At 48.3% G+C, this 9,440-nt stretch overlaps 1 long non-coding RNA gene across 2 annotated transcripts; it reads right to left on the bottom strand.

Annotated features, from left to right (window-relative positions):
- Window positions 1–3,878: 3,878 nt before the first annotated feature.
- Window positions 3,879–7,726, bottom strand: LOC130525305 (uncharacterized). 2 transcript variants are annotated; one of them, XR_008950450.1, is made up of 3 exons: window positions 6,984–7,686; window positions 6,712–6,823; window positions 3,879–4,229 (listed from the first exon to the last, which is right to left on the bottom strand). It is a non-coding gene; the product is annotated as an uncharacterized LOC130525305 (long non-coding RNA). The 2 variants fall into 2 exon arrangements; XR_008950449.1 differs by having other exon boundaries at window positions 6,712–7,726.
- Between the last annotated feature and the right edge of the window lie 1,714 nt (window positions 7,727–9,440).

The raw sequence follows: 9,440 nt of genomic DNA, 5'->3' as shown, positions 1-9,440 counted from the left end.
TGTCTGTCTGTCTGAGAGAGGGGAGGTGAGTGCGGTCTTGGCACGTGGCCGTGGTCCCCTCTGTTCCGAGAGGGTCCTGCCAAGGGTCTTTTAATTAGGCTAATCAAGTGCTTGGTGGCCGCCGGACCCGCGCTCCGCACCGCTAACGCCTCCTCACACGTCCGCGCCTCCACCCTCTCCGTAGCCCTTCGCCGTTCACACGCTTCCGTCGGGGAATTATCTCCTCTTATTATCGCATCAGAGACTCTTGCCGCGTTTAGCATCCGAGCCTCTTTTTACCCGTCAACCTTGAGGAAGTCGCCTAAAGATGTATTTCATTCCCAAGCAAAGGTGGTCAGACGAGGACAGTCCCTGACGGAACAAGCAGTCCTCAAGTGAGGACATCGCACAGGTAAACTTGTAGAAAAAAGAAATCCTTGATGTTTAAAACCTATTTGTATCTCTTCTTCTATAGGTTTTGAGAGACAGTTGCACCTGTGCTGAGGCCTCCTGCGGCGTGCTGTCCAATGGGATGTTGTGTGGGGTTGTTGTTCACCGTTGCCACAGTAACTGACTGGCCTCTTTATTTCTTAAGGGGCCCAGAAGCTTTTTGGGTTGCATATTTTATGTGTGGAATGTAACTCCCACAAAAAAAAAGAGGGGTGGGGGGAAGGGGGGCCTGTGCAGGCTCTATGGAGCACATCTATTCAACAGACATTCTAAAACAACCGGAGTCACCGAGTTTAGACCTACAGTCGGGATTCTCGGGACTGTCTGCAGCCTGTGTATACAATTCATCGACACGACCCCATGGGTAACCCCTGCATACGAGGATACATTTAACCCTTTAACCAGACCCCTCTTGTCTCGTTGAGACTATTCACCTGGAGACAAGAATGTCCAACTGAAGGATGGTCACTTGGGTGGATGGGAATGCAGGAACAGGAAGAGGTAATCCTGGCATACGGAAGGGGTGGCGGAGGGCGAGTTATCCTCCTGGAGCAATGACATGGCGCTCAATGAAGGAGCGGATGGCTCTGTTCAAAGGTCAGCGTTGACGCTGATGGGATGTAGTCGGTCAACGGCACCACTCGCTCGTTCATCTCACCTTAATGTCGCATCAGATATCGCTGGTTTCCCCGTCCAATCCAACTAAACAGGCATATTTTGATGGCAGCCCATAAGAGGCCCTCTGGTACGCCCACACACAGAAGTGCGACAGTCAAAGGCTACCGTGTCCTCGCTAAAGACGGTGTGTTTGCCAGGCGTGTGTGTGTGTGTGTGTGTGTGTGTGTGTGTGTGTGTGTGTGTGTGCTAATGACATTCAGTATCGATCTGGGCAAAACAGACTTTATGCATCATTCATGCTCTCGATCACGCAGAGCCTGCCAAGTTTTTCAAAGATGTTTTTTCGTTACTTTCTACCACTCTAAAGGAAACTGTAGGGCAACGATTGCTTTGAAGAGATTCTTTTAAAGTATTTCCTTTAGTCTTTTCTCAGGCTGTAACAAGCTTATCTATCAAAGACAATGTCCATTGAATGGGCTGCTTAATTTAAAATTGATTGAGGTCTTTTTTTGGTTTGGGTAGTCTGCCAGCCAGAAAGAGACTTGAGAATTGAAAGCTACGTCAATCGGCAGAATCCTTCATGGTGGCACAAATATACCCGAGAGAGGTAGAGATAAAGATGCCGTGGTCAATAAACCCAAGCACAGACGGGACCATCCTTTCTTTTTTTATTCTCTGTGGATGCTTAAAAAAATACCTATGAGGGAATAGAGACAAAAAGCAAAGAAAATAAACACAGGATGTGGTAACCTGACACAGGAAACCCAGTGAATGCTGGGAGTGAGCAGTCAACCACACTTCCTGTAGGACAGCACAATGGTACAGAGTGGCCCCAGATTCCTTAAAACGGCTGCACTCGCAGGGACAAGGAAGGGCAGCCTGTGTCCTCTGGTCCACTGCTGATAAGAGCATAGATAGCAATGGCATTTATGTCCCTCTCACAGTTTGGAGGGAAAAGAACGCTGAAGTTGCCGTGGTTACTGGTTCTGTAAACACAGCAGAGCCAACAGCAAGCGAACGCATTCTGACAAACCTACGGTCCATGTCCAAGAAGCCTAAATTGGGTGGGAATTTCGATTACTAACTCTTCCAGTGGAAAGAAAACCCCTTTTTTTCCAACACGTGGCATCTGTTTGGTCTTTCCTCGCTTCCTGTCACCACCACCCACATAATGACGACACTCGAGAGGGTCTGTGTTTAACTGTACATGAGGTGGGCCAATTAAAACCATGCAACCTCCCGTAAACACCGTCGGATCATTTGGCTCTGGATTGCTCGGAGTTTACTGTACACTTTGCATTAAGTGTAAATGAACTACGGCGGCCATTTATTTACATTTTCCTGAAGCATTTGCGCGACGAAAAGTCATAATGCAGAGTTTTGTTGTGCCAAACTGCCAACATCTGTGGAAGGACTGCTTTAATCTGATACAGCGAATGGATCTTATATCTAAAAAGGTTTATTCTCAGCTGCTTCTTCACTGGCACTTGAGAGATCTCTATGGCGACAGGGTCCAATCACTTCGGCTCTCTGGTTCTGGCTTTATCGGGCCGTTCTCATGGTCCTGTTTCGGATGATTGGGCAACATTTGTTATGAACTAATAGCGGTGGTGTCAAAAAGGTTCTTCTCTGGTATCATCTGTAACAGAGGCGACCATATACGGTCCTGTCTGTGATAGCTTCGTGGTCTTCAGCACCATTGGTAACGCTAAACACAGCAGAATCCTCGTACTGTTTCAGGTAGCGTCAGCTAATTTAGCCTGAATTCCCACCGATAATGATGCTGCAGTGGTTTCAATCACTTCCCAGCTCGTTTACTCACCACTTTGGTGCGTTTGTGCAACACATATTGAGGGATTGCTTTCAGAAACAGCGCTTTAACAGATCTTTGGCTACTCCCTTCATCACACTGAAGCCATCTCAGCCTTCAGGGCCACTGTAGAATTATGTAACTTGGCTGCTAATATTAAAAAAAGTCTGCCTATCTCCAGATTTGGTCGGGCGTCAGTGGGTACGCCACCCTTTCCTCCTCCTCCCTCCATCCTTCCTCGTTTGTCTCCTACACCTCCCAAGTACAACAGTCTAAAACCTTATTTTCCCCCACAGTCCATGTAAAGTCATGTAAACTGGTTAAATGTGGTGGGTTTGTGTCACGCAAAGCTACCACACATTAACATATTTAGGATTTTTAGCTTTCAGTCTATATATGGTAAGGCTAACGTTCCAGCCATCCTGACATTTGTCTGTGAGGAAAAAGGGGATCAAAGGCTTTGCACAAATACAAATCTATCTTTTCTGAGGGGGGGGGGGGGGGGTATTTAAACTCTTTAATCTGAATATTGTATCTGTCAAGCATGAGCACGGTGAACTCTTTAGCAACCCCAGTTTCAGGCTCTCTCTCCCTCTCTCTCTCTCTCTCTCACACACACACACCACACACACACACACACACACACACACACACCACACACACACACACACACACACGTCTCTGCGTCTCTTTCACGATACCCGCAGAAACAACCAGGAGAGGAACTAAAGAGGATGTCTGAACTTCTTATCTGACTATTTTGTTTGGCTGTTGACCTCATAGCGTGAGTCTGCATTGGTGGTCAGTTCCTGCTCGGCCTCCCTGTCGGACCGGGCATGCGTGTTGGCTCGCTCACACCTATCTGGAGCATTGTCCATTCAACGCCACTATCGCTGACGTGCACCGCCTCCTGTCGCCGGGGCTCGCACGTACCAAAGCTTCCTTTAAGGAAGGAAACGTTTGTTAGCCACAGGCCGGAGTCACATGACCGAGCTGTGCACAGAACCAACAAAAACCCAACTTTGACTGAAATATGAACGCGCTTTAATCTGCTGTGAAGGTGCGTCTGCTCCCTCCCTGAGGAATGGATGGAAGTTTCCCATAAAAACACATAAAAGTAATCCTCTTTCGGAAAGATGAGACTTTCTGTCTTGCTTCTGAGGACGCTTGTTAGTTTTCCTCTGGCAGCTCCTCGTCCCTCGTGAACACAGTTGCCAGCGCGAGAGATGGTGCCTTTGAGTCCGATCTGGGGCTCAGGAAAGTCCAGCGCTGATGAAACCAAAGCGTTTCACAAGCTTTGACCACCCTCACCCGGATGTTTGACCATCCACAGGCATGGAGCGTCCAGCAGGTGGCGCTCCCAGGATCTAACCTGTCAACGCCACAAGATAAGAACGATTTCTTTCTGCATCTTACACCATCAACATTGAACTTTGACCTCAATCAAGATGTTTGAGTAATTAAAAGGACCAATTCCACTTGAAAACTAGAATCTTTTGGGCTTGTTAGATTCACGTGTTTTTACGTATAGCCAAAAAAAATCCTTCCTCAGCGTTAAGATCGGATCTTTTTATTCGGCGCGCTACAAACACAGCCTAAAACCCTCCTGACTGATAAGCTACTCACAGAATCTATTTTATTTTAGCATTTTACAGTCAGCTGTAAACATTTATTATTATTTCCATTGGTATGAACGGTGTTTAACGTGTCGCCCCAGTTGCTCCCCCCCCCCCCACGCTGATCCTTTTTTTCCTGACCCATCCACTTGTAGCAACAATAGATGTATTTTTTTTCTCTCATTCATACATTGTAGTGTATAGCAATACTGTGGTGGTTGCTATAACAACCAGATAGTCAGACGATCTCATTACTGGCCCATAGACATTTCTTTCTGACTATCTCTCTAAGGAATTACCATTTTTCATTATGACGGCCCTCCTCTCTCACTGTGTGCGAGTCTCTCTCCCCCCCCACCCCCCCAACAAACCCTCCTCCTTTATCTCTGCCCCCCATCCTCCCTTCTCAAAGGTCAGATGTCCTCCATGGAAATCTGTAAAAGTGTTGAGGTCTATTCAGTAACCCGTCTCTACCCCCCTTCCCTTGCAACTGCACCCCGCAATCATTCTGTTCCTTTCTATAGCTGCAAAGAAAGAAGCGAGAAAGGACGGGAGCCTCCAGTCTGCGTTTCTTTAGAGCACGTTTTAAAATCTGTTTCTTTTTTTCCTGCCCATCTCTTTTCTTCCCCCAAAGCTTCCTTTTTTGTGGAAAATAGCCCCTTGAACTGATGGCAGAGCAGAGGTCTGTGTTGACTTTTTTAAAAGTTGTTCCTGTGCACAATCAATAGACCCTGAATTCACTCACGCACACACACACGCACACACACAGACTATAGAGCAGTGCAGACACACACATCCATTAATGTGTGTCCACACAGACTTGACGTAAAGGTAAAGTGTGAACAATAATGAGGCATTAGCGTCGTCATCAACACCTACGTACATCACAGCCTCTCGCCGTGACCTTTGACCCCTCTGCTGTCTTTACTGCATCAAACGTTGTTTTCAGCCACGACACAATAACAGCTGTTTTTCAATGTGTCTGCTCAGCTAATCACTAAGTCATCAGCTTTATTAAAAGTGATACTTGTACTTATTCACGAGGCTGCTGTTTAAATAAATACAGAATTATCCATAATGCCCCAAACATACATGATGTACGCCACTATTCCATATTTATCGACTTTATCAAGGTAATTGTCCGTGAATCTGTGGCAACGGGAGGACGATGAGGTCTTCTACCACCTTCTTTCTCCCCCATTTGTCTAATAAAGGACACGTGACATTAAAATGTACATATTTTGAAAGACAGAACAATTGACTGCTATGTTATGTGATGTATAATTCAAGATCCCCTCCACGTGGACGTCAATAAGTGACGGTGGGATCTGTTCGATCACGCTGCCGCGGCAGTAAAAGATGGAGTCGCTGTGATCGGGGCTGTAGCCCACACTTTCACTTGTTCATTATCCATCTGATACAAAGAGACAGTGGACACTAGGCCGATCCATAAGGTCTATTGCTCCATCACACATCGATCCATACGAGACTCTATTCAACTGCATTGGCAGCACGATTGATCCCGGCTTCTCTGCTGCGGTAAACATTTTACTCAGCGCGCTTCCATCCTGATCAATAGCCCTCTTTTAATAATGTATCTCATTGATCAGTTTGGCCCTTGAGTAAATGCATCAATTATATAGAGAATTCAATTATTTTAATTTTCTTTTTTGTTGTGGGGGGTTTTAAATGAGAGCCAAGCGGCTTTATGTTAAGTGGTTGGTATTTTTTGGTCTTTGTCTGATGATGATGATGATGATGATGATGATGATGATGATGATGATGATGATGATGGTTCTCTACTATAACATTAGTGTTATTAGTGCATCAACAACGTGTGGCAACTTTATTGTTAATTGGCATTTGTTGGCTTTTCTGCGTGGTGGCACCTCTTCATCCACCCTGATGGACGTCAAGGACCCTGGTGAGGCAAACAGACTCCTCCCACCTCCTCAGCACCAGTCCTCATTAGGCCAACGCGTCACATTTGGCTCACGTATTGACGCAACGTTAAAAAACAAGGAAGATCGGACACGTTGCAGCGAGCCTTCGTTCCTTCTCGGCACAGACGCAAATGTAATAAATGCACAGACATAAAACAGCAACATCACCGATCAATAGTCAGCCCGATTCTCGGACTTTGAGCGGCAGCGGAGGGAGAACTCGGTATCCACGTAAATAGCAGAAATAACCACAAACCCTGTTAGATCGTTTGATCCACCAGAACCTTCTGCTCACCTTTAGGCTGGACATGGACAGCTGTGCCATCGGCTGTAACGTGGGTTCATGTCCACCTATACGAGACTACATCAGGGAGGGGCCAGGTAGGGCCTTGGCCCCGCCCACCCGCCTGGGACCAGGGCAAGAAGAGGAAAGAAACTGAGCAACCGGCATCATCAAACCGCCCTGGTGTATTTCCTGTGGCCTATGGAGGACACCCACCAAGCCGTGACATTAAAGGTACTTTAATTGTAACTAAGAGGGCGGCTGAGAGCTTCCGCAGCTGTTACCTTCTTTTACGTGCGTGCGGTGCACCATCTCTCAGCGTGTTGACTGTTGCTTTGTTCCATTTTGTGCGGATAGAAAGAGCGCTAATTGTAAAGGATGTGGCAGGTTAAGATAAGGTTATCTTGACGCAGTGAAGCCTCTGAGTGAGGCGGCCACAGCTCGCTAACGGAATTAGATTGATTAGAAGAGCCATATTTGGGCCACAGTGCTATTTCCAGATAGCCCTGGGTGAGCTGCACGCCTGGCATGGCTCTGCTTTCGTCCCCCCCCCTCCTCTCTGACACTCCTGCTGTGCAGCGAGACAGCTGATAGCGCCACAGGCTGTCACTCACATGCTAACCGACTGGCCACTGCAGGGCAGAGATAGTCCCAAAGTGTCCCCCCTCTGACATACACAGAGACCAGAAGGACAGGAAAACAATACATGCTAAAGATACTTTGGTTTAGGAAGAATAAGGATCTAAGCTAAAGGACCGTTGTGGGAGCGTCGGTGCTGGGGGTAAACTGATTGTCGTCACACAACTCTGGGGGGGTTATGTGCGTTTTTGAAGCTTCATTTTAGAAGAGGATGTGGCAAGAAAGTCATTCCCCCCCCCCCCCCCCCATTCTCAATTCATGCCAGCAGAATCCTCCATTAGCCAAGCATTAGAAACAAATTAACTCTTCTCGGCTGTATGGCTTGTCAGAGGAAGTGTGGGAAAATCCTCTATTAGGCAGGAGTTAAGTGCCTATTGGAAAGCTGGAGATGGAATCCTGACTAATAAAGGAATAGTCAACCACTGGAACGTCGGCTGAATGGAAGAGAAGTGCTAATTAAGAGAACAAAGTGTCGGCTTACAGGAGAGTCCATCAATGCAAGTTTTTGGGCTCGTCTCATCGCCTAAATTCCACAACGTGAACGTTTGTGTCCTCTTATGAAAGAGGGATAGGATGTGTTTATTTCTCTTCGCGGTGACAGGGTGTAAACAGATAAATAATGAATCTTTGCCACCCCCCAGAGCCCAGAAACTAGTCCCATTTTTGAACTTGGCATGTCGTAAACATGCGGCGCCCCAACCCTTGGGGGGCCTGAGCCTCTGATGAGCTCCAGCCACCACCGACCACCGACCCCGGTCCCTCCTTCCGCCTCACAAATGCTGAGCTTTGTTCGAAGGTTTCAAGCTGCGAAACGCGAGCCGGACGAGGACTCGGCGTCTCCGCCCGGCGGCCGCTCAAGATAAACTTGTGCAGGTTTGGCTGCGAGCGGACTCCATCTCTGTTTATGTTGCTGAGAGCGAGCCTGGGAGCCCGGTGATGAAATCAAAAAGAAAAAAGCAAGAGAGAGAGAGGGAGGTAGGAGGGAAAAAATTGAACCGGCGAGTGTATTTGGTTGGGGGTTGCCGTGGTAACAGCGCATGAATGCAGATAAACAGCACGCTGAGTATGGGTGGAAGAATGCAGTGCTCCTGCCCGTGGTTGGAGGAGAGGTTAGCACTTGTTTCAACAGCCGTTTCTGCCGCATAGTTGGACAAAAACAGATAAAAGGAGAGCGTTGGAGTCAAAGAATTAAGGGAGGAGAGAGACGTAAAAGCAGAGAGGGGATCCGCACCGAGGCCTTGTTCGGCCGAGCGGGCCGAGTCACCTGCCATCGCTGCTTAGACGCGATGATCTGAACAAGAGACGACGGCTTTTCAGTCTAGCCCCGGTCAAAGTTCCAGGGTGGACGGCGGCTATTGGACAGGCAGGTGGGAACGGGGGCGAGGGAGACAGGGAGAGGACGGCAGAAAGGGGAGGAGGCTCCAAGGGGAGGCCAATTTGATGAGAAATGGTGGCTGTGGCGCGCTGATAACAGGCTGTGCTCCTCAGCGCTCCCTGACAGAATAGAAAGGCTGCTGCCCCATTAGCAGGCGTAGAGACCAGGCCCCGGCTCTTTACATGGCCAGCCTTCAATAGGGAGAAGAAATGGAAAATAGCTCCTTAAGCAGTGATTAGCTGATTGAGTAGGTAGCAGCCATGATGGGGGGGTGGGGGGCAGGATTGAGTGATTCCATCCTCTGTGCAGTGAGATGAACGTGTTGGTGAGAGATTAACCCTGGAGGAGATGTTTATGAAAGGCCTGCAGCACCATAGATTTTTAGACAATGAGGACTCTGGGTTGGGGGTGGGGGGTGGGGGGGGTGGCGGGCAGAGAATAGAGGCGAAGAGAGTCAAACACCAGCCAACAATAACCTCCTGCCTTGTGTTATTTTTATTTCCTTTTCCAGCGCAGCGGCTGCTTCTTCTCTCCTGGCATCCTGGTATCTGTCCCAGCGTCTCCAGGAGACGTCCACATGTCCTCGCGGTGCCTCCATCCACACTGGTGCCGGACGCCCTGAGCCGTGGCGGTTTTAACGGCCCCCGGGGGCCCGACCCGCAGCGCAGACGCAGAGCCTTTATGAAAGCTATCATTAGTGTTTACTCTGCTCCTTACAGACTCAAAA

The sequence above is a fragment of the Takifugu flavidus genome, chromosome 5 (genome assembly GCF_003711565.1).
Source record: "Takifugu flavidus isolate HTHZ2018 chromosome 5, ASM371156v2, whole genome shotgun sequence".
Lineage (NCBI taxonomy): Eukaryota > Metazoa > Chordata > Actinopteri > Tetraodontiformes > Tetraodontidae > Takifugu > Takifugu flavidus.
The sequence above is the reverse complement of the archived record's forward strand: the minus strand, read 5'-3'. Positions and strand labels throughout refer to the sequence as shown.